The 26,117-nt window shown below is 40.2% G+C and overlaps 1 protein-coding gene across 6 annotated transcripts in view; it reads left to right on the top strand.

The window, feature by feature from the left end:
* Positions 1-26,117, top strand: part of YEATS2 (YEATS domain containing 2) — a 127,112-nt gene that overhangs the window by 4,187 nt on the left and 96,808 nt on the right. The window contains exon 1 of one of the 6 annotated variants that reach the window (XM_066240931.1): positions 25,124-25,142. The exons of the other annotated variants lie outside the window; for them this stretch is intronic. The gene's annotated coding sequence lies outside the window, so the exon portion shown is untranslated. Of the gene's footprint in view, positions 1-25,123; positions 25,143-26,117 lie in introns of those variants that run through there. 6 annotated transcript variants of the gene reach the window in all.

The raw sequence follows: 26,117 nt of genomic DNA, 5'->3' as shown, positions 1-26,117 counted from the left end.
GTCCTAGATCCATTTTAAATTAATTTTTGTATATGGTGTTAGATAAAGGTCTGATTTCATTCTTTTGCCTGTGGATATCCAATTTTTCCAGCATCATTTGTTGAAAAGACCATTCTTTCCCCCATTGAATGGCCTTGGCAACCTTGTCAAAAATTATTTGATCATATATTCAAAGGCTTATTTCTGGTCTCTCTGCTCTGTTCCATTGGCCTCTAGATTTGTCTTTATTCCGATACCAAACTCTTGATTACTGTAGCTTTGTAGGAAGTTTTAAAATCAGGAAGTGTAAGTATTCCATTTTTATTCTTTTTCGTGATTGTTTTTGTTATTTAGAGCCCCTTGAAATTCCATGTGAATTTAGGATAGGCATTTCTATTTATGCAAAAATGTTATTGAAATTTTGATAGGGATTGCATTGAATATGTAGATGACTTTGGGTAGTATTGACATTTTAACAAAAATCTTCTAATCTATGAACATGAGATGTATTTCCATTTATTTATATCTTTTTTTATTTAGAAATTGAATTTAATGGGGTGACTGATCAGTAAAAGTATATAGGTTTCAGGCAAACATTTCTATAGCATTTGAACTGTTGTGTTTATGTCTCTTTTTTTTTTTTTTTTTTTTTTGTGCAACAGAAACAAAGAGAAGGGCAGATAGGGACAGACAGGCAGAAAGGGAGAGAGATGAGAAGTATCAATTCTTCGTTGTGACTCCTTAAGTTGTTCATTGATTGCTTTCTCATTTGTGCTTTAATGGGGATGGGGCTGTGGGCCAAAGTGGAGCGAGTGACCCCTTGCTCAAGTCACTGACCTTTGGGCTCAAGCCAGAGACCGTGGGGTCATGTCTGTGATCCCACGTTGAAGCCAGTGACCTCAGGATTTCCAGTCTGGATCCTCTGGGTCCCAGTCCAATGCTCCATCCTCTGTGCCACTGCCGGGCCAGGCTCTAATTTCTTTTTCCTTTAATTTCTTTCAGAACTATTTCATAGTTTTAATTGTATAAGTCTTCAATTCCTTAGTTAAATTAATCCCTCAGTATTCCTCCCTCCCTCCCTCCCTCCCTCCCTCCCTCCCTCCCTTCCAGAGAAGGGTGAGTGGGGGGGGGCAGGTAGCATCAACTCACAGTAGTTGCTTCTTTTACATGCCTTTATCCAGCAAGCCCTGAGTTTCAAACTGGTGACCTCAGCATTTCCAGGTCAACGCTTTATCCACTGCACCACCACAGGTCGGCACCTTAGTTATTATAATTTTTTAATTTTTAAAGTTGATTTTAGAGAAGGAGGAAGGGGAGAGTGAGAGAAAGAAACATTGATTTATTGTTCCACTTATTTATGCATTCATTGGTTAATTATTTTTTATTTTGTATTTTTCCGAAGTGAAAAGTGGGGAGCGGCAGACAGACTCCTGCATGCGCCCAGCCGGGATCCACCCGGCATGCCCACCAGGAGGCGATGCTCTGCCCATCTGGGGCATTGCTCTGCTTCAACTGGAGCCATTCTAGTGCCTGAGGTGGAGGCCATGGAGCCATCCTCAGTGCCCGGGCTATCTTTTTGCTCCAGTGGAGCCTTGGCTGAAGGAGGGGAAGAGATAGACAGAGAGAAAGGAGAGTGGGAAGGGTGGAGAAGCAGATGGGCACTTCTCCTGTGCGCCCTGGCCGGGAATTGAACCTGGGACTTCCACACGCTGGGCCGATGATCTTCTGCTGAGCCAACTGGCCAGGGCCATTGGTTGATTCTTGTATGTGCCCTGACTGGGGATCAAACTCACAACCTTGGCATATGGGGATGATTCTCTAACAAACAGAGCTTCCCAGCCATTGCCCTTTCATTCTTTTTTCTACACTGCTGCCAAATGAAGAGTGGGGGGGTCCATTCACTTTTACCTCCTAGAAAACAAGACTTGTGAAGCATATTGTTTCTATATCATCTGTTCTGTGGGTATAAGGGAAAAAAAAGTTTTTGACAGCTGGAGTGCTCTTCATGGATGAGTTGGAATTTAATTTGATTCTTAAAGGATGGAATAGCATTTTAGTAATGGAGAGAAGGCAGAAGTGAAATATTAATCCGTTAGAAGGTAATTGTTAGATGTTCAGTCATGTGAACTTTGGTGACTGCAGACAAGGAGAGGTAGAACTAGTTCTCCTAAGCAAGAATTGTTTATTCTGCTTATCTGAAAAGTGACCGAGGGTTTTAGATATTTTGGTGATTTTTATCTATTTTGTTTTTAAAAAGTTTATTTGAGGTTGTATACTTCTATTGAGATATAATTCACATAATGTAAAATTCACTGTTTTAAAGTGTACAAAGTATAGTCACAAGGTTATACAACCATTACTATCTAATTATGTAACTTTTCCATCACCCTAGAAGGAAACCTTGTATCTTTTAGCAGTCAATCCCAGTTCTCCTCTCTCCTTATCCCCTGGGGACCACTTTTTTTGTCTATAGATTTTGTTTGTGGACATTTCTTTCTTTCTTTTTTTTTTTTGTTTTTTGTATTTTTCTGAAGCTGGAAACGGGGAGGTAGTCAGACAGTCTCCCGCATGCGCCTGACTGGGATCCACCCGGCACACCCACCAGGGGGCGATGCTCCGCCCATCCAGGGCATAGCTCTGTTGCAACCAGAGCCATTCCAGCACCTGAGGCAGAGGCCATGGAGCCATCCCCAGTGCCCAGGACAACTTTGCTCCAGTGGAGCCTTGGCTGCGGGAGAGGAAGAGAGAGACAGAGAGAAAAGAGAGGGGGAGGGGTGGAGAAGCAGACGGGCGCCTCTCCTGTGTGCCCTGGCCGGGAATTGAACCCAGGACTCCTGCACGTCAGGCCAACGCTCTACCACTGAGCCAACCGGCCAGGGCCTGTGGACATTTCATATAGATAGAATTAACATGTGACCTTTTGTATCTGGCTTCTTTAACTTAGCATGATTTATTCAGAGTTCACCTGTGTATCAGTAGTTCATTCTTTTTTACTGCTTAATAATATTCCATGGTATGAATTTACCACATATTATTTATACAGTCATCAGTTGGTAGACATTTGGATTGTTTCTACTTTTTCACTATTATGAATAATGCTATTATGAATATTCATATGCTAATTTTTGCATGGATATATATATTTTTTCATTTCTCTTAGATATATACCTGGGAGTGGAATTGCTGGTTTTATACAGTAATTCTGTGTTTAAGTTTTTGAAGAGCTGCCAAAATGTTATCCACCATGGCTGCAGCATTTTACATTTCCACCAACAGTGTATGAGGGTTACCGCTGTGTATTCTGTATACATTTTTGGCAGACTCTGTTATATTTAATAGTGTGTTTAAACATCTTTATTAAGGATAATAGGCATATCACAAACTACATATATTAAAGCTTACAGTTTGATAAGTTTTAGCATACACACCTGTGAAACCATCACTACAATGAAGATAGTAAATATATATATCATCCCCGAAATATATTTTTCCCCCCAATTTTTCTTATGCCCCTTGGTAATCCTTCTCTCCCCTCCCCTGTCTTTTCTCCTTCCCGTGGCAGCCACTGATCAGCTTCCTGTCACTGTAGACTAGTTTGCATTTTATATAAATGGAATCATTGTAATATATACTTTTTTTCTAAGCTGGCTTTTACTCATCACCATTTTGAGATTAATTCATGTTGCATATATCAGTTTCTTTTCATTAATGAGTAATAGTCTGTTGTATGGGTATATCACAATTTGTTTATCCATTCACCTGTTAACGAACATTTTAGGTTGTTTCCAATTTCTGACTATCACAAATAAAGTGGCTGTGAACATTTGTGTACAAGTTTTTATGGATATATGCTTTTATTTTCTCTTGGGTAAATACTTCGGAGTAGACTGACTTAGTCATATGGTAAGGTATGTTTAACTGCTTAAGAAACCGCCAGACTGTTTTCCCAAATGGTTGTCCTGTTTCACACTCCCACCTGCAGTGCATGAGAATTCCAGTTGTTCTATACTCCGTTCTTTTTAACATATAGAGAAGTAAGAAGAAAACAAAATAGCATAAAGACACCTACAATCTATCATGTTGTTCTTTTTGGCATGATTAGAAAATTCAGGCCCTGGCCGGTTGGCTCAGTGGTAGAGCGTTGGCCTGGCATGCAGGAGTCCCGGGTTCAATTCCTGGCCAGGGCACACAGAAGAAGCGCCCATCTGCTTCTCCACCCCTCCCCCTCTCCTTCCTCTCTGTCTCTCTCTTCCCCTCCAAGGCTCCATTGGAGCAAAGTTGGCCAGGGCGCTGAGGATGGCTCTGTGGCCTCTGCCTCAGGCGCTAGAATGGCTCTGGTTGCAGCAGAGCGACGCCCCAGATGGGCAGAGCATCGCCCCCTGGTGGGCATGTCAGGTGGATCCCGGTCGGCGCATGTGGGAGTCTGTCTGACTGCCTTCCCGTTTCCAGCTTCGGAAAAATACCAAAAAAAAAAAAAAAAATTTAATTAAAAAGAAAAAAGAAAATTTAAACATTATAGTCAGGAATAAAATGTTAAAGCAAAATCACTTCCCAGGGGCAATTATTGTTAATTGTTTTTGGTCTTATAGAAAAATTTAAACTGCCAGCATCTCCTTTGTCTCTTTTCTTCCCCAGTTTGCAACAAAAGGAATCAAAGTATATATACTGTTCTGTACCTTGCTCTCTTCACTTTACAATTTTTTTACACTTTTAATTGATTTTTAGAGAGAGAAACTGATTTGTTCCACTTAATCTGTTCATTCATTGGTTGATTCTTATGTATGCCCTGACTGGGGATCAAACCCACAACCTTGGCACACTGGGGTGACACTAACCAACTGAGCTGTCTGGCCAGGGCTTATTTTACAATTTATTTCATAGGTATTTTTATATTAGCACATTTAAAAATATTTAGTTACTGACTTGAGAGAGAGAGGAAAGGAGAGAGAGAAAGAAAGAAACCAGTCTGTTACTGTACATGTCCCAAGTGGGGTCCGAACCTACAACCTTTGTGTATTGGGACTGTGCACAACCTACTGAGTTATCTGGCCAGGGATATCAGCACATTTTTAAATGGTTGTATTACAGTCTTACAGTAGTACAGTCTGTTTTGCTATAAGAAAATAAAAAATTGTTCAATGCAGCTTAATGTAATAGGGAATTGAGTATAATGTGAAGTTCACATTTTTTTTAATGAATCTGTTTCCGTTTTATTTGTTCTGTTCTTTAGATTTCACATGTAAGTGAAATCATATGCTATTTGTCTTTCTCTGGGTGCCATGTCACTTAGCATAACACCCTTTAGGTCCATGTATACTGTCAGAAATGTTAAGATTTTATTCTTTTTTATGGTCAAGTAATATTCCAGTGTGTGTGTGTGTGTGTGTGTGTGTGATTGTGTATATCAGTCTTTTTTATCCACTAGTCCAGTGGTTCTCAAACTTTTTGAAGTTGGGGCACATTTAAAATCCTACAAATAATTGTAGGCGCACTATATACAAATTTCTGAGAAATATGTTATAATAATTAAGTCAAATATTAAAGAAAAAATACGAAGTCCAAGCATGCTTTCATGGTAATTAAATGGAATAAATATGACAAAATTAAATTTATTTATTTATTTTTTTTATAATAATTTTATTTTTTTAATGGGGTGACATCAATAAATCAGGATACATATATTCAAAGATAACAAGTCCAGGTTATCTTGTCGTTGAATTATGTTGCATACCCATCACCCAAAGTCAGATTGTCCTCTGTCACCTTCTATCTAGTTTTCTTTGTGCCCCTCCCCCTTTCCCTCTCCCATTCCCCCCTCCCCCCCCTAACCACCACACTCTTATCATTGTCTCTTAGTTTCACTTTTATGTCCCACCTACGTATGGAATAATACAGTTCCTGTTTTTTCTGATTTACTTATTTCGCTTCGTATCATGTTATCAAGATCCCACCATTTTGCTGTAAATGTTCCGATGTCATCATTTCTTATGGCTGAGTAGTATTCCATAGTGTATATGTGCCACATCTTCTTTATCCAGTCATCTATTGATGGGCTTTTTGGTTGTTTCCATGTCCTGGCCACTGTGAACAATGCTGCAATAAACATGGGGCTGCATGTGTCTTTACGTATCAATGTTTCTGAGTTTTGGGGATATATACCCAGTAGAGGGATTGCTGGGTCATAAGGTAGTTCTATTTTCAGTTTTTTGAAGAACCACCATACTTTCTTCCATAACGGTTGTACTACTTTACATTCCCACCAACAGTGGATGAGGGTTCCTTTTTCTCCACAGCCTCTCCAACATTTGCTATTACCTGTCTTGCTAATAATAGCTAATCGAACAGGTGTGAGGTGGTATCTCATTGCCGTTTTGATTTGCATTTCTCTAATAGCTAAAGAAGATGAGCATCTCTTCATATACCTGTTGGCCATTTGTATCTCTTCCTGGGAGAAGTGTCTGTTCATGTCCTCTTCCCATTTTTTTTATTGGATTGTTTGTTTGTTGTTGAGTTTTATAAGTTCTTTGTATATTTTGGATATTAGGCCCTTATCTGAGCTGTTGTTTGAAAATATCATTTCCCATTTAGTTGGCTTTCTGTTTATTTTGTTAACAATTTCTCTTGCTGAGCAAAAACTTCTTAGTCTGATGTAGTCCCATTCATTAATTTTTGCCTTCACTTCTCTTGCCTGTGGAGTCAAATTCATAAAATGCTCTTTAAAACCCAGGTCCATGAGTTGAGTACCTATGTCTTCTTCTATGTACTTAATTGTTTCAGGTCTTATGTTTAGATCTTTGATCCATTTTGAGTTAATTTTTGTACAGGGGGAGAGACTGTAGTCCAGTTTCATTCTTTTGCATGTGGCTTTCCAGTTTTCCCAGCACCATTTATTGAAGAGGCTTTCTTTTCTCCTTTGTGTGTTGTTGGCCCCTTTATCAAAAATTATTTGACTATATATATGTGGTTTTATTTCTGGACTTTCTATTCTGTTGCATTGGTCTGAGTGTCTATTTTTCTGCCAATACCATGCTGTTTTGATTGTCGTGGCCCTATAATAGAGTTTGAAGTCAGGTATTGTAATGCCCCCAGCTTCATTCTTTTTCTTTAGGATTGCTTTGGCTATTCGGGGTTTTTTATAGTTCCATATAAATCTGATGATTTTTTGCTCTATTTCTTTAAAAAATGTCATTGGAAGTTTGATGGGAATTGCATTAAATTTGTATATTGCTTTGGGTAATATAGCCATCTTGATTATATTTATTCTTCCTAGCCAAGAACAATGTATATTCTCCCATCTCATTATATCTTTTTCGATTTCCCTTAACAGTGGTTTATAGTTTTCATTATATAAGTCCTTTACATTCTTTGTTATGTTTATTCCTAAGTATTTTATTTTTTTTTGTTGCAATCGTGAAGGGGATTATTCTTTTGAGTTCGTTCTCAATTGTTTCATTGTTGGCATATAGAAAGGCTATTGACTTCTGTATGTTAATTTTGTATCCTGCGACCTTACTGTATTGGCTTATTGTTTCTAGTAGTCTTTTTGTGGATTCTTTGGGGTTTTCGATGTATAGGATCATATCATCTGCAAAATGTGATACCTTTAATTCTTCTTTTCCAATATGGATGCCTTTTATTTCTTTGTCTTGTCTGATTGCTCTGGCTAGAACCTCTAGTACCACATTAAATAAGAGTGGAGAGAGTGGACAACCCTGTCTTGTTCCTGATTTAAGGGGGAAAGCCTTCAGTTTAGTGCCATTTAATATGATGTTAGCTGATGGTTTATCATATATGGCCTTTATCATGTTGAGATATTTTCCTTCTATACCCATTTTGTTGAGAGTCTTAAACATAAAATTGTGTTGTATTTTATCAAAAGCCTTTTCTGCGTCTATTGATAAGATCATGTGGTTTTTGTTCTTTGTTTTGTTGATATGGTGTATTATGTTAACCGTTTTACGTATGTTGAACCATCCTTGAGATTCTGGGATGAATCCCACTTGATCATGATGTATTATTTTTTTAATATGTTGTTGTATTCGATTTGCTAGTATTTTGTTTAGTATTTTAGCATCTGTATTCATTAGAGATATTGGTCTGTAGTTTTCTTTTTTTGTGCCATCCTTGCCTGGTTTTAGTATGAGGGTTATGTTGGCCTCATAAAATGTGTTTGGAAGTATTGCTTCTTCTTCAATTTTTTGGAAGACTTTCAGTAGAACAGGAACCAAGTCTTCTTTGAATGTTTGATGAAATTCGCTGGTATAGCCGTCAGGACCTGGACTTTTATTTTTGGGGAGGTTTTTAATGGTTTTTTCTATTTCTTCTCTACTAATAGGTCTGTTTAGGCTTTCTGCTTCTTCTTGACTCAGTCTAGGAAGGTTGTATTGTTCTAGGAATTTATCCATTTCTTCTAGGTTGTTGAATTTAGTGGCATAAAGTTTTTCATAGTATTCTACAATAATTCTTTGTATATCTACGGTGTCCATGGTGATTTCTCCTCTTTCATTTTGGATTTTGTTTATATGAGTTCTTTCTCTTTTTTCCGTGGTAAGTCTTGCCAAGGGTTTGTCAATTTTGTTGATCTTTTCAAAGAACCAGCTCCTTGTTCTATTAATTTTTTCTATAGTTTTTCTGTTCTCTGTTTCATTTATTTCTGCTCTGATTTTTATTATCTCCTTTCTTCGGCTGGTTTTGGGTTTTCTTTGTTCTTCTTTTTCTAGTTCCTTAAGGTGTGAAGTTAAGTGGTTCACTTGGGCTCTCGTTTGTTCATATATGCCTGAAGTGATATGAACTTCCCTCTTATCACTGCTTTTGCTGCATCCCATAGATTCTGATATGTCATATTGTCATTTTCATTAGTCTGTATATATCTTTTGATCTCTGCACTTATTCTTTCTTTGATCCATTCATTTTTTAAAAGTATGTTGTTTAGTTTCCACATTTTTGTGGGATTTTTTTTCCTCTTTTTTGCAGTTGAATTCTAGTTTCAAGGCTTTATGATCAGAAAATATGCTTGGTACAACTTCGATTTTTCTGAATTTGCTGATGTTGTTTTTGTGGCCCAACATATGGTCATTTCTTGAGAATGATCCATGTACACTGGAGAAAAATGTATACTCAGTCACTTTGGGATGAAATGTCCTGTATATGTCTATCATATCCAGGTGCTCTAGTGTTTTGTTTAAGGCCACTATGTCTTTATTGAGTCTCTGTTTGGATGACCGATCTAGAGCCGTCAACGGTGTATTGAGGTCTCCAAGTATGATTGTATTTTTGTCAGTTTTTGTTTTAAGATCAATAAGTAGCTGTCTTATATATTTTGGTGCTCCTTGGTTTGGTGCATATATATTAAGAATTGTTATGTCTTCTTGATTCAGTGTCCCCTTAGCCATTATGAAATGGCCATTTTTGTCTCTGAGTACTTTTCCTGTCTTGTAGTCAGCATTATCCGATATGAGTATTGCTACACCTGATTTTTTTTGGATGTTATTTGCTTGGAATATTGTTTTCCAGCCTTTCACTTTGAATTTGTTTTTATCCTTGTTACTTAGATGAGTTTCCTGTAGGCAGCATACAGTTGGATTTTCTTTTTTAATCCATTCTGCTACTCTGTGCCTTTTTATTGGTGAGTTTAATCCGTTTACATTTAGTGTAATTATTGACACTTGTGAGTTCCCTATTGCCATTTTATAGATTGCTTTCTGTTAGTTTTGTGTCTTGTTTGATCCTTCTCTTTCGTTTTTCTATCTTTTGTTTTTATTTGGTTGTATTCCATACATCTTTCCTCTGTTGCTATCCTTTGTATCTCATGTGCTTCTGTGGTGGTTTTTACAATGGTGGTTACCTTTGAGTAATGAAAAGGGTCCCTACCCTGTTCATTGTAGCGAACTATTTTGTGAGCACTTTTGCACTCCATCGTCCTTTGCTACTGTTAATCTCCATCTTCTCCCCCGCTTTCTCTTTGTTGTTGTCACAGTTTAAATTTGGTTTTATTGTGTTCTTGGAGCTTTTATTTGTGGCTCTGTTTTTTTTTTGTTCTTTGTATCTGATTGGAGAACCCCCTTTAGTAATTCCTGGAGTGGGGGTTTTCTGATGATAAATTCCCTCATCTTTTCTGTATCTGTGAATGTTTTTATTTCTCCTTCATATTTGAAGGATAGCTTTGATGGGTATAGTATTCATGGCTGAAAGTTCCTCTCTTTCAGGACTTTAAATATTGGGGTCCACTCTCTTCTAGCTTGTAGAGTTTCTGCTGAGAAATCTGATGATAATCTAATGGGCCTTCCTTTATATGTTGTATTTTTCTTTTCCCTGGCTGCCTTGAGAATTTTTTCTTTGCTGTTGGTTTGTGTCAATTTCATTATGATATGCCTTGGAGTAGGTTTGTTGGGGTTAAGAAAACTCGGAGTTCTGTTTGCTTCTTGAACTTGAGGCTTTAGTTCTTTCCACAGGCTTGGGAAGTTCTCATCTATTATTTGTTTGAGTATGTTCTCCATTCCATTTTCTCTCTCTTCTCCCTCTGATATACCTATTATTCTTATGGTATTCTTTTTGATGGAGTCAGATAATTCTTGTAGGGCTATCTCATTTTTTTAAATTTTTGAGTCTCTTTCTTCTTCTCTCTGTTGTGCCTCAAGTTGCTTGTCTTCTATTTCACTAATCCTCTCTTCTATCTGACCTGTTCTATTAGCTAAGCTTGTTACTTCATTTTTCAGCTCGTGTATTGAGTTTTTCATCTCTGTTTGATTTGTTTTTATAGTTTCAATTTCCTTGGACATATATTCTTTGTGTTCATTGAGTTGTTTTCTGAGCTCCCTAAATTGCCTTTCTGTGTTTTCTTGTATATCTCGGAGGATTTTTAGGATTTCTATCTTGAATTCTCTGTCATTTAGCTCCAAGGTTTCCAAATATTAAATTTTTTCTTCATAGATTTTTCCTCATCTAGCTGTGTTACCTCTCTTTCTTTTGTATCCATGATATTCGATTTTCTCTTCCTTAATGGCATCTGAGAGTGGTTTTGTTGATAGTATTAATGAGATTTAATAAAGAATAAAAAGTTAAAAAAATTAAAAATTGAAAAGAGTTGGTTTTTAAAAAAAATTAATAATGAAATAAAGAAAAATAAAATAAAATAAAAATTTTAAAAAAAGGAAATTATTCCCCCCCCTCCTTTTTTCCTCTCCTCTCTTCTCCCCTCTTTCTTGAGAAAATCTTGTGGTGAACTGTGAATTATAACAAACAATGACTGTAATGGAGGGCCTGAATTGGGGAAAAGTAATAAAGGGGCAAAAAAAAAAAAAAAAAGGAAAAGAATAAAGAAGGGTGTATGGACCACAAAAAGCAAATAAGGAAAAAATTTGGGTCAAGAATAAAATGATTTGCTTTTAGGTGTTGGTTGACTAAGAGTTATGATGAGAGGAATAAGAGGAAAACAGAAAAATGGGGGGACAAATTAAAAAATTACTATTGTATTTAGTGGAACAAGAACTAGATAAAATGGAGAGCCAGGGATGGGAGCACTGCTAGTGAGTTAAAAAGGTGAAGTAAAAACCCCCCAAAATGCCACAAACATAAGTTTGAGTCCCAGATAAGATAATTTGTTTGTAATTGAGGTTTGAATGAGAGGAGATGTAAAGGAGAAAGGAAGAAACTAATATAGAGGGAGAAAAGAAAGAGAGAGAGAGAAAGAAAGAGGGAATCACTAAAAGAAGAAAAAAGAAAAAAGAGGAGAGAGAGAGAGAGAGAGAGTTAAGGGTTTTGGAGTGCAACCCTCATAGAGAGAAAGGAAGAGGAGAGAAAAGATAATGGGAGATGTAACACTTATGGGTAGTGTAGTTCAAGGAGAGGAGAGAGTAAGACCGGCAGAGAGTTAATCAGCCAAATTGGAGGAGGAAAAAAAATCAAGAATGAAGATAAGAGAAACAAACGAACAAATATAATAAAATGGGATAGGTTATAAAGTCTGCAGATTATTCTTGATTTTGAGAGGTTATCTTCTTGCTTTTTCTTTTCTCTCCCTCTTCCTGGTCGGTGACTCTGTACCCCGGGTTCTGCCCCTTTGGCATGCTCAGGTAGATGTTTGCAGTTGATAAGTCTCTATGGCGATGTCATGTATTGTGCTTTAGTCTCGTTGGCAGTCAAGGCTCATTAGCATTTATAGGCTCTGACAGTGAGAGAGTCCGTGTTCCTGGAGCCTTTCTCCTAGTCTTTCCTTCCTCAATTAGTAGCCTGATAATCCAGCTATGGTGTTGCTGCTGCCTCTTCCTGGATAGTAAGAGGCTCAAAGAGCTGGCAACTTCCCACTCTATTTCCAGTCAGCACAGGGCTCTGGGAAAGGCTCAGTCAGTCAGTGCTGCTAGCATAATCAGGCGGGGTTTCCACCCACTCAAAGACCTCTGGCTCTGCCACTCTGTCCGGTAACACAGGCGGGCGCCCACTTCCGGGGCGCTTGGAGGAAACTCACTCACTATATGCGTGCGCAGACCAGGATATCCGGCCAGCAGTCTCACGCTCTGAGTGAAACCCCCAACCGCATGGAAAAGTTGCAGCGTTGGAATTGGCTCTCGCTCCGTCCCCATGCACGGCTTTTGCAAGGCGCTGGGGCGGCCCGAGATTCCGCTTTGGCCCACACAAAGGCCCCTGACTCTGCCCCTCTGTGTGATAACACGGGCGCGCACTGCCGAGGCACTTGGAGGAATCTCTCGCTCACTTATCTGCACGCGCAGACCTGGATATGAGGCCGGCCGCTTTTCCCTCTGAGTGAATCCCCTACCAGCACGGAAAAGTTCCACTGTTGGAATTAGTTCTCGCTCCTTCCCGTGCACGGCTTTCCCAGGGCGCTGGGGCTGCCCAGAGATTCCGCTTTCGGCCCACAGAAAGGCCTCTGACTCTGCCTCTCTGTGGGGTAACATGGGCACCCACTCCCGGGGCTTAGGAAGAAATCTCTCGCCCACTATCTGCGCGCTGACCAGGAGATCAGGTAAAATGGCTGCCCCACCTGTCTTTCTTTGTTTGGGTTTGGCGCGAGTGTTAGCTTGTATTGCCCGGGTTGCCACAGCATCAGTTTTTCCTCGGCTTGGATCTCCGTGCCACAGCCTGGTTCAGCCGTTTGTGCCGTGGCCTGGATCTATTCACCCCCTTTGCCGGCCTCAATTTCTATATTCACGGATCCCAGAGAAAGCTGCCCTGTTTAGGTTAGTGAGGAAGGTGGAGCATTTCTTACTCCCTAATTCCTTCGGGGTTTGGTTATATATTTAGCCAATTTTTCGCTCGATCATACCTTTGGGTGTATTGCGAAACATCTGGAGGCTCCAAGGATAGGTTTTTCTGTTTCTGGTTGAAGATCTTGTTGAGTTTTGGGGGAGATTTATTGGTATCGCTTCCTACCCTGCCATTACTCTGACGTCATTTAAATTAAATTTATTTTGACATTAAAAACACTTTTATGTTACATTTTTTGAGTTATGCTTTTAAGAATTTATAAAAAGGGGTTAAAAAATAAAAGAATGACAATAAAGGCATCTTTTTATATATAGATACATTCTTAGTAAGATTTAGTAAATTTGGCAGGTCCCGGCATGAATGTGTTAAGTGTTTTCATTCTTGTGTTTATGAGAAACATGAGCCTGATGTGTCCTAGTAATTTCTTCAATGTTTGGGCATATATTTGAAAGGCAAACTCATTTCCTTGTCAATACATTGAAGAATTCCTCTCTTTTTACTCTTAATTGTGTTGAGTGCAGAAAACCCCCACCATACTTTACACCAGGGGTCGGGAACCTGTGGCTTGTGAGCCAGATGTGGCTCTTTTGATGGCTGCATCTGGCTCACAGACAAATCTTTAATATAAAAAAAATAACCTTAAAAATGTAAAACATTCTCATGTATTACAATTCATTCACTTCCTACTGCTCACGTTCATGGTTGCGGGTGGCTGGAGCCAATCACAGCTATCCTCCGGGACAACATCAAATTTTTATTGGATAATGTGTAACGTACACGGGTTGTTGTATGACGCTCATGGAATTACATTTTAAAATATGTGGCGTTCGTTCATGGCTCTCTCAGCCAAAAAGTTTCCCGACCCCTGCTTTACACCAAACAAAGGATAGAAGAAACTTGCCTCCAGTCTTTCCAGGGAACATGGGGGGTAGTGTAAACAATCCAGCACCACAGCTTAATAGCCTTTTGCAACTTAATCACGCAAGTGAGGTGGGGGCTTGGGCAGACTGTCAGCTTACAGCCAATTCCCCACACCTCTGTCCCCCAAAAATCTAAACTCCAAAAACCCTGTTGGTTTTTTGGTCCCCAACAGGCACATATTTGTCTGGAATACGATAGGGAGCACCTGGAAATCTTCTAGGGCGCACCAGTGCACCCTGGCGCACTCTTTTGAAAACCACTGCACTAGTCTATTGATGGGCACTTGGGTTGCTTCCATATCTTGACTTTTGTAAATAACACTGTAGGAAGTTCACATTTCTTATGCGTGATTTTGTATGCAAGAACTGCGAGGTAGATGCAGAAAACTGCCCTGCCGAACTGAGCCTCGGAAAGAACTCACAGACTACACACAGGCAAACACCTCCAACACCTTCCAGTGATCTCCATTTACTGATATGTTATGAGCCATACCCATCCACATCTGGTGTTACAGCTTTATTTCTTTATTAATTGAATTTATTGGGATGACATTGGTTTCAAAACCATACAGGTCTCAAGTGCACAACTCAGTAGTAAAACGCCACCTGCACCCTGCATCGAGCCTGGTGTCAGAGCTTTTGTCGCCTTCAGGTTACCCTCTTTCTGCCACTGGATGGTGACGCACAAGCGGCAGACTTGCAGCGCCTACCACCACAGCACTTGAGATCTTTTGTCAAGGTCAAGTGCCATGTTTATTGGGGCATTTATGTATTTAACCATTTCTAATGCATAAAACTACTACCATTATAATTAGATCCCCTTTTTTATGTCATTGGTAAAATTTTTGAGTGTTGTACTTCTAAACTTCTTTTCCCTCATAAACCTGGTGATTTTCATGATACAATTTTACACAGTATGATATTTTTAGAAATGCATATGTCACATTATACCAACATACATAATTGTTTTTTAATTTTTAAAGTTTTGTTTTTAAAAATAGTGGTGTACATCATATATACTAAAGAGCAGTGGTCCCCAACCCCTGGGCCATGGACCAGTACCAGTCTGTGGGCCATTTGGTACTGGTCCACAGAGAAAGAATAAATAACTTACATTATTTTCGTTTTATTTATATTTAAGTCTGAATGATGTTTATTTATTTATTTATTTATTTATTGTATTTTTCTGAAGCTGGAAACGGGGAGAGACAGACAGACTCCCGCATGTGCCCGACCGGGATGCACCCGGCACGTCCACCGGGGGCTACGCTCTGCCCACCAGGGGGCGATGCTCTGCCCCTCTGGGGCGTCGCTCTGTTGCGACCAGAGCCATTCTAGTGCCTGGGGCAGAGGCCAAGGAGCCATTCCCAGTGCCCGGGCCATCTTTGCTCCAATGGAGCCTCTGCTGCGGGAGGGAAAGAGAGAGAGTGGAAGGAGAGGGGGAGGAGTGGAGAAGCAGATGGGTACTTCTACTGTGTGCCCTGGCCAGGAATCGAACCCAGGACCTCTGCACGCCAGGCCAACGCTCTACCACTGAGCCAACCGGCCAGGGCCTATGTTTTATTTTTTAAAAATGACCAGATTCCCTCTGTTACATCGTCTAAGATTCACTCTTTTTTTTTATTTATTTATTTATTTATTTATTTTTAACAGAGACAGAGAGAATCAGAGAGAGGGATAGACAGGGACAGACAGACAGGAATGGAGAGATGAGAAGCATCAATCATTAGTTTTTCGTTGCGCATTGTGACACCCTAGTTGTTCATTGATTGCTTTCTCATATGTGCCTTGACCGTGGGCCTTCAGCAGACCGAGTAACCCCTTGCTTGAGCCAGCAACCTTGGGTCCAAGTTGGTGAGCTTTTGCTCAAACCAGGTGAGCCCACGTTCAAGCTGGCAACCTCGGGGTCTCGAACCTGGGTCCTCGGCATCCCAGTCCAATGCTCCATCCACTGCGCCACCGCCTGGTCAGGCTAAGATTCACTCTTGATGCTTGTCTCGTAAGTTCGACAATTATATTAAAAAATATCGCAGTTTTTACGCCGGTCGCATAATTTTATTTTGTGCATTTATCCGTCTCACCCTAAAGGCTGGTTCATGAAAATATTTTCTGACATTAAACTGGTCCGTGGCCCTAAAAAGGTTGGGGACCACTGCTAAAGAGCACCTAAATCAGGAAATATGTTTTAAAGAATAATAGGAGGCCCTGGCCCATTGGCTCAGTGGTATAGCATCGGCCTGGCATGCGGGAGTCCCGGGTTTGATTCCCGGCCAGGGCACACCAGAGAAGCACCCATCTGCTTCTCCACCCCTCCCCCTCTCCTTCCTCTCTGTCTCTCTCTTCCCCTCCTGCAGCCAAGGCTCCATTGGAGCAAAGTTGGCCCAGGCGCTGAGGATGGCTCTGTGGCCTCTCCCTCAGGTGCTAGAATGGTCTGGCTGCAGCAGAGCGATGCCCCGGATGGGCAGAGCATCACCCCCTGGTGGGCGTGCCGGGTGGATCCCGGTCAGGCGTATGCAGGAGTCTGTCTGACTACCTCCCCGTTTCCAGCTTCATAAAAACACAAAAACCAAAAAAAGAATAGTAGGAAAACAATAAATGCCACCCCACCTACAAGATAGGAAATTACTAATACTTTTGAATTTACTTCTACTCCCCTCACTGATCATTTTATACTGTCTTGAATATCTGAAATATTCCAAGAAAAATTAAATTTAAAAGTATTAAAAATCTGTACTCCCTTCCCCCAAATAGTCTTCTGAAAGAATGTCGATTCCCTGGCTGACGGCCCTTCCGGTGCACACACTGCACACACACACACACACACACGTGGGAAGGTATAATTTGTAAATACAGTGGTACCTTGAGATATGAGTTTAATTTGTTCTGTAACCGAGCACATAAATCAGTCAACTCGTATATCAAACAAATTTCTCCCATTTAAAATAACTGAAATAGATTTAATCTGCTCCAGCCCTGTGAAACATCCCCAAACCACCCTACCTTATGAAAAAGACATGTTTTTAATTAAGAAACACATGTATACTTTACCAATGCATAACAAAATATATGAAATAAAAGAAAAAAGTGTTATTTAGTACTGTATTCTTACCTTAGAGAGAGACGAGTGTGGCTAACCGAGGTGAATGGTGGGAGGAAGGGATGCAGGCACTGTAGAACATAAACTAAAACTGCACTTTCTTAACACTAAATGTAAACTAAAACTGCATTTCCTTTACTTTAAACAAAACTAAAACTGCATTTTCTTTACTTAAAATGAAACCTTAAAAACTTAATTGTAAAAAAAATGCACTTTTTTAACTTTAAACTTAACATTACATATTTTTCATTTAATCATCACCTGTTTTTGCCGTTTTGGCTGCACTTTCTGCATTTTCACTTGCAGGACTTTTGAATAAAAATCTATCCAAAGAGGCTTTTGCCTGCCTTTTAAAATGTTACGGAAATGTGACAAACAAGTGTTATTAGAAAGTGCTGAAGCATAACCAGTTGAAACGTTTTCTGGGTGTTTCTTTTCAATGAAACTTGAAGCTTCTCCCACATCGCCAGCATGTCTTTAATTTCACTTGTAGAAATCACTTCCTCCGACTCTATCTCCCCCTCACTACTAATCTCTTGCAGAAGCTCCGTATGTTGCATCATCTGTAGCTCCTTCAACTCCTCAGTTGAGAGTTCCTCCTCATGTTCCTCGACGAGCTCGTTTAGGTCACCCTCATCTACCTCCAGACCCATTTTCTTTCCGAGGGACACAATCTTCTCCAACGCTTCTATCTCGGTCTCAGTCTCTGGTTCGAATCCTTCAAAGTCCCTGTCTGCAGCAACATCAGGCTATGGCTTTTTTGCATGCTGAGTTCAAGGTTCATCTTATAATCTCTTGCCATGCCAAGTCAATAATGTGTAAACATATCACGATGTTGTAGTGATCTTTCCAAAACTCTCGAAGGGTTAGAATTGTATTCTCAGTCACCTCAAAGCAGCGGCGGAACAAGTGCTTTGTGTAAAGCTTTTTAAAGTTGGAAATGACCTGCTGATCCATAGGTTGCAAGATTGAAGTCATGTTGGGTGGGAGGTAGAGGACTTTCATGAATTTGAACTCATCGAGAATGTCATCTTCAAGACCAGGTGGGTGGGCTGGAGCATTATCAAGGATTAGTAATGCTTTCATCGAGAGTTTATTTTCTTGAAGATATTTCTTCACTGCAGGACCAAAGACGAGATTTATCCATTCAATAAAAAACTGCTGCGTAACCCATGCCCTAGCATTGGCGCGCCACATAACCTGCAGTTTTTCTTTAAGAATCTTGTGAGTCTTAAAGGCTCGAGGATTTTCGGAATGATACACTAGCAGTGGCTTTACTTTACAGTCATCGCTAGTATTTGCACATAATGCAAGGGTCAGAGGGCCCTTCATGGGTTTATGGCCTGGCAGCTTCTTCTCTTCTGCGGTGATGAAAGTCCTCTGGGGCATTGTTTTCCAAAACAATCCTGTTTCATCATAGTTGAACACTTGTTAGGGGATGTAGCCTTCCTTTGCGATAAGTGCAGCAAAACGTGATGTACTCCTCAGCTGCCTTAAGGTCAGCACTCGCAGCTTCACCATGCCTCACCACCGAGTGGATGCTAGATCTCTTCTTGAAATTTTCAAACCAGCTGTGACTTGCCTTAAACATATCTTCTGCTGCCTCTTTTGAGGTTGATGGTTCTTTCTTCTTCAAGTTGCTGTAAATAATACGTGCCTTTTCGCATATTACATTCTCTGTCATTGTATCAGGAGATAGTTGGCACGTTGGTGCACAGGTCCAGTATCGGCAGCACAGCTCTTTCTCTTTCACCCATAACAGCAGAAACTTCTCCATTTCTTCATAGATATTTGTCCTAATTGGGACAGAATTGTAGTTCCTTTCACTGGATTTGTGCTTTTGATGTGCTTTTGATGTGCTTTTGATCCTTTTGTTTAAGGATGGTACAAATTGTACATGTATTGTGGTCATACAGCCTTGCCAGTTCAATCACTCGTACACCATGCTTATGTTTTTCTATTATTTCTTGCTTTACTTCTATCGACATCATTCTCCTCTTCTCACCACTGTCCTTTACACTCACTTTCTTAGGCCCCACGATAGCACACAAAAAAAGTTAGTAAAAAATGCAAAATGATGCAAGAATGAGTGCAGCGCATGAGATTCAACCTGATTCTGCAGGTAACACATGGGAAGGAACAAGATGCTGGTGTTGTGCTGCTGATACTGCACCTGTGCGCCAACGTGCCAACTAGCGGCAACTTCCGGAATCACAACTCCTATTTTGGAATTTCGCTTGGATCTCGAACAAAAATATAGACCGAGTCACAGCTCGTATCTTATAAAATTCATATGTCAGTCTGCTCGTATCTCAAGGTATCACTGTACATTTATGTTTAAGATTCATGTGTATTGGGTTTTTCATTGTTATTTTTTACAACATTGTTGAGATCTAATTCATATACTGTAAAATTCACTCTTTTTTTAAGTTTATTTATTTATAGAGAGGGATAGATAGGGACAGACAGGAACAGAGAGATGAGAAGTATCAATCATCAGTTTTTTGTTGCGACACCTTAGCTGTTCATTGATTGCTTTCTCATATGTTCCTTGACCCTGGGGCTACCGCAGACCGAGTAACCCCTTGCTCTAGCCAGTGACCTTGGGTCCAAGCTGGTGAGCTTTTTGCTCAAACCAGATGAGTCCGCGCTCAAGCTGGCGACCTTGAGGTCTCGAACCTGGGTCCTTCCACATTCCAGTCCCATGCTCTATCCACTGCGCCACTGCCTGGTCAGGCTAAAATTCACTCTTGTAAGACATAAGATTCAGTCTTTTTAATACTGTATTCACAAAATTATATAACCATCATTATATGTAAATTCCAGAAAATTTTCATCTATGGGTAGGCTTTTGTTGTTGATGGGCACATTGTCTTGATTAGGTAGTAGTGTTAAAGAAAAAACAATTTCCTAAGAAATTTAAAAATGTCTTAGACTTTAAGGTGTTTGTTTCCTTTTTATACCCTTAGCTCCAGATAGAAAGGTATAGGAATTAACCTCATGAGATTTATTGTCAGTTTGAAACTCTAGTGAAAAATCCCTATTTAGTTAAGTGTGCAAAATTTGTCTCAATTTATATATTTTCAGTGACTTTGTCCAAGAGTTTGACACCGTCTTGATCTGGTCTGGTTCTTTCTTTCCTTTCCAAAGTGGATATGTAAACAAGTTTTGTTTCATTTTTGCTTTTCTTGGAAAGAAAACATATGGCTTCACAAATGAATAACAGGATTGTCATAGGAGTCAGAACTAGTGGTGGGATTCAGCCAGTTCGCACTGGTTTGGCAGAACCTACCTAATTTTTTGTTGAGTTCAGCGAACTGGTTGTTAAAATCGCACTTGTAATCAGGGTTCTCTCTTTGGTGGGCACCTGGGCAGCCACCCAATGTGGAAATCACAAATTTACATTTCTCGCTCTTTTTTAATGTTCATCTGCGCAATGGCATATTCTAAGTGCCTGTAGTCATGTTCATTCCATCTATGGGTAAAAAAAATTGCAAGTGAGGATGCCAATTAAGAAGCAATATGGGGCCCTGGCCGGTTGGCTCAGCGGTAGAGCGTCGGCCTGGCATGTGGGGGACCCGGGTTCGATTCCCAGCCAGGGCACATAGGAGAAGCGCCCATTTGCTTTTCCACCCCTCCCCCTCTCCTTCCTCCCTGTCTCTCTCTGCCCCTCCCGCAGCTGAGGCTCCATTGTAGCAAAGACGGCCCAGGCGCTGGGGATGGCTCCTTGGCCTCTGCCCCAGGCGCTAGAGTGGCTCTGGTTGCGACAGAGCGATGCCCCAGAGGGGCAGAGCATCGCCCCCTGGTGGGCAGAGCGTTGCCCCCTGGTGGGCATGCCGGGTGGATCCCGGTCGGGCGCATGCGGGAGTCTGTCTGACTGTCTCTCCCCGTTTCCAGCTTCAGAGAAATACCAAAAAAAAAAAAAAAAAAAAAGGAAGCAATATGGAAATATCTTAAATAATAGTTTAATTATTTTTTGTCAGGTATTATTTAATATTTTTTGTTAATATTTTAAAACTCTTATAATTAGTTTTGCATGCCTCTTATATTGTTCTTATTTAACTATTAAGTGTATGAAATAATAAATTGCCTTTCGGGGCCCTGGCTGGTTGGCTCAGTGGTAGAGCGTCGGCCTGGCGTGCAGGATTCCTGGGTTCGATTCCCCGCCAGGGCACACAGGAGAAGCGCCCATCTGCTTCTCCACCCCTCCCCCTCTCCTTCCTCTCTGTCTCTCTCTTCCCCTCCCGCAGCCAGGGCTCCATTGGAGCAAAGTTGGCCCAGGTGCTGAGGATGGCTCTGTGGCCTCTGCCTCAGGTGCTAGGATGGCTCTGGTTGCAACAGAGCATCGCCCCAGATGAGCAGAGCATCGCCCCCTGGTGGGCATGCCGGGTGGATCCCAGTTGGGCGCATGCGGGAGTCTTTCTGACTGCCTCCCTGTTTCCAACTTCAGAAAAATACAAAAAAATAAATAAATTGCCTTTCGGTTTATCTTTTTTTTTATATACTTGAAACAGTCATTAGAGCAGAGAATCAACCCAGTTGTTAAATTATTTGAATCCCACCACTGGTCAGAACTATCATTTTAGATGATTCCAGTGATCTTTGTCTGAACGGGGCTTGAAGGAAGTCACTGGAAGATTAGATGGCCTCCCTTTTTTAAACCTTAGAATTTACTCGAAATATGTATGACAAAACCCTTAAACATCCCTGGTTCACTCTGTCTAGACTAAATATGGTGAAGTGATGGGGTAAAGGAAGGGTGATACTCACCACGGCCAGCTCTCTAGCTGCTACACTGGCGAGTAGGAGCAAGGGCATAGAGAATCTATAATAGAATAGCTTTTTTATTCTAAACTCTTTTTCATACTGTTACTCTGTGAGATTAGAGACCGAGTACTGGCCTGACTGGATCCTGAGGCTGACCTTATAGAGCAACTTGTATTTGATCTTAAGCAGTTTTATTTATAACAGGGAAGTAGGTGTTTTGACCTGGTAGTAGATAATACTTAAATAATGAAACAAAACTTTTTGAGCCCAGCTGTCTAGCTTTTTCATTTTGCTCAGCTCTTTACATGTCATGTTGGGAATGGCCTACTTCAGTCTGATGCTGATGACCAACCTCTCTGTCAGCTTCTCATTATTCTGGTCCTGTGTAAAATTGTGATTTTTTTTTTTACTTTAAAGCACTATTTTTTTTTAATCCAGATGAGTTGAAGAAACATTGATTATGTTGACCAACAAGTGAAAGCATATTCAAACAATTTTGTGTATAAGACATGGCTCAGGCTTGACCCGGCGGTGGCTCAGTGGATAGAGCATCAGCCTGGGATGCTAAGGACCCAGGCTCGAAACTCAGAGGTCACTGGCTTGAGTGCAGGCCCATCTAGCTTGAGCCTGGGCTCACCAGCTTGAGTGCGGGCTCATAGACATGACCCCATGGTTGTTGTCTTGAGCCCAAAAGTCTCTGGCTTGAAGCTTAAGGTTGCTGGCTTGAGCAAGGGGTCACTGGCTTGGCTGGAGCCCCACGGTCAAGGCACATATGAGACGCAATCAATGAACAACTAAAGTGCTGCAACGAAGAATTGATGCTTCCCATCTCTTTCCATTCCTGTCTGTCCCTGTCTCTCTCCCTCTCTTTTTCGCTTAAAAAAAAAAAAAAAAAAAGACACGACTTAGGATAATTAGGATAGAGGTTTTGTCAGTACCAACTTTAATGAAAATCAGTGCAGAATCTTTAGATTTCCCTTAATTTAAATATTTCCTATGATAGGTCAGTTCACATAGCTTGTAGTGTGAAAAATAAGCATCATTTTGGGGAGATTAACTGTATACATGTTATCTGTATCAGTGGGAAATGATAGTTTTATGAGTAATCTTCAAATAGAGGAAAAAATTAAATTTGACATTGAAATATATTTTTATTTTGATTGGACTTCTTTACGCATAATGATTTTCCTCAGTATAATATTGAAATGGATATAAATTCTTAGAGTACACATTGAGCAGCCCTTGGGAAGCCTAGATAGTGTTGAGGTAAAACCTGCTGCTATTTAAAAAAATTTTTTTATTTATTCAATTTAGAGGAGATGGGGAGAGAGAGAGAGAGAGAGAAAAAGAGAGAGAAGGGGGGAGAAGCAGGAAGCATTAACTCCCATATGTGCCTTGACCAGGCAAGCCCAGGGTTTTGAACCGGCGACCTCAGTGTTCCAGGTTGATGCTTGATCCACTGCGCCACCACAGGTCAGGCATCTGCTGCTATTTTTAATTCACAAAATACAGGGGTCAAAAACAAAATGCAGGGGTTGGCAGAAGTAGGTTTACAATTCATATGGAAAATAATACAGTAATTAATCATCAATATAAGAACAAATTTTTACATACAACTGTACAAATTATTGTCTAATTCAGGAAATGGATCCTATATATTTGGATTACTGAGAGTCAGTTGCATTACTGTATTTCTAAAGGTCCAACATGTGCTGTGCAAATTACCTTGCTTCGCCAATAATTGATTACTGCTGGCAGTAACACCTTCTAGTTATGATGTGCTATTCTTTTTAATACCGTGCTAGGTAAGATTTGTATCTTATTCACAAATAAAAGACTAGTCTGTCATTTTCTCTCAGGATGCCTTTGACCACATCTCCATCGATTTAGATGTATTATGTCCTCATTATTAATTTTTCAAGTCTGTTATTTTAATTTCCTTTCTGAGGCAGGAATTAATTTAGAATATCATATTAGCCCTATCATAGTGAGTTTTTGTGTTTAATTTTTTTAGGATTAGAGACTATGGCTGTAACATTTTTACATTTTGTAACTATTGACACTTTCTTTATATCTTACTATATGCATTAATTTAAATGAAGGTTTATAAATATTTCAAATGGATTATTCTATGCTGGATTCAGAGTTACATGCATCTGTTAAAGCTGGCTTGTTAATTATATTTGTATCATTTCAATTTTTATCTGTTGTCTTGCTCTTTTAAATTTCTGAGAGAAATGTGTTCAAATTATATTGTGATTGATTTTCTTAAATTTTCCTTGTCTTTTTGGTTTGTGTGTGTGTGTGTGTGTGTGTGTGTGTGTGTATATATATATATATTTTTTTTTTTTTTATTTTTTTTTTTGGTATTTTTCCGAGGCCAGAAATGGGGAGGCAGTCAGACAGACTCCCGCATGCGCCCAACCGGGATCCACCTGGCACGCCCACCAGGGGGCGATGCCCTGCCCATGTGGGGCGTCACTCTATTGCGACCAGAGCCATTCTAGCGCCTGAGGCAGAGGCCACAGAGCCATCCTCAGTGCCTGGGCCAACTTTGCTCCACTGGAGCCTCAGCTGCGGGAGGGGAAGAGAGAGACAGAGAGGAAGGAGAGGGGGAGGGGTGGAGAAGCAGATGGGCGCTTCTCCTGTGTGCCTTGGCAGGGAATCGAACCCAGGACTCCTGCACGCCAGGCCGACATTCTACCACTGAGCCAACCGGCCAGGGCTGGTTTGTATATTTTGACACTGTGTTGCTTGGGGTATAGTTTATGACCTATCTTTGTGATTGTGTCTTTTAATGGTAGCAGTCTCAATTATATTGTTTTTTTGCCTTAAATTATTGTTATTAATCTTGTCATGCCTGCTGTCTTTTGTGTTTGCATGTGTCTGTGTATAACTTTGCATACATTTAGCCATAGTGCTTTTGAAGGTGTACAGTATGAACAAGTAGATTTATAAAGATAGCATTGTGGAAAGCATGATGAAAGCTAGTGTAAGCTAGTAGTCATATTCCCTGTGGGTGGTATTTTGGCATGTCTTTTAGTTGTCCATTAATTTATTCAGCACAGTTTATTGAGTGCTTACAGAAAGTTTGTAGGAGGGAAATGGGAAAGCTGTATTGGATGGTGTGATCAGGGAAGGCTTTCTCTAATGAGGAGGTAAGCATTTGATTTGGGATCTGGTAAAGCTAACCTAGGGAAGAGCATTCCAGAGAGAACAGGCCTTAAATCCAAAAACCCTAAAGAAAGATTGAGATGTATTTGAAGAACAGAAAGAAAATCAGTGTGTCTGGATGTTTGTCATTAAGAATGGAGAGGGAGGCAGGACCCAATTTATGTAAGATCTTTTTAAATTTAATTTATTGATTGATTTTAGAGCAAAAAGAAGGGGAAGAGAGAAGGACAGAAACATTGATCTGTGCCCTGAGCCAGGGACTGAACCCGAAACCTTGGCATATCGAGATGACGTTCTAACCAGCTGAGCTGCTGGCCAGGGTTCATGTAAGATCTTGTAGGTCATGTTAGGAGAGTGGTTTTATTTTAAGTGTTATGGGAAGCCATTGAAGATCTCAAGCAGGGAATTGGTATGATCAGTAAGTATTTTTATAGTTTTTTTCTGAATTGAGGTACAGTGAAATACACAGATTTTAAGTGTATGTATGGTTGGGTGAGTTTTCACGATTGCATATTACCCATGTAACCCACACCCTGATGAAGACATCCCCAGAAGCATCCTTATTCGTCTTCCCTGTCAGTCTTCACCACCAGCACCCCACTGCTATTCTCTTTTCATTCACCATAGATAAATTTGTCTGTTTTAGAACTTTGTATGAGTGGAATCATTTTCTCTACTCTTGTATCTGTCTTCTTTTACTTACCTTAATGATTTTGAGATTCAGTCCTGTTGTTGCTCGGATGAGGAGTTCATTAGGTATACCACCGTTTGTTTACCCATTGTGTTTTGGCTTTTGTAGATATTTTTGAAATGTCTCTGGCTAATAGAGGAGAATGGATTATAGATTCTCTCAGATATTTGATAAAGGAACACTGGTTGTCTTCACAAAAAAAGTGAAAATAATTTTGTTTGAAATGAAGACTAGGAACAGTGCCAAAAAAATCATTATGAGCATTTTA

The sequence above is a fragment of the Saccopteryx bilineata genome, chromosome 8, assembly GCF_036850765.1.
Source record: "Saccopteryx bilineata isolate mSacBil1 chromosome 8, mSacBil1_pri_phased_curated, whole genome shotgun sequence".
Taxonomy (NCBI): Eukaryota; Metazoa; Chordata; class Mammalia; order Chiroptera; family Emballonuridae; genus Saccopteryx; species Saccopteryx bilineata.
This window is presented reverse-complemented; position numbering and strand designations above follow the sequence as displayed.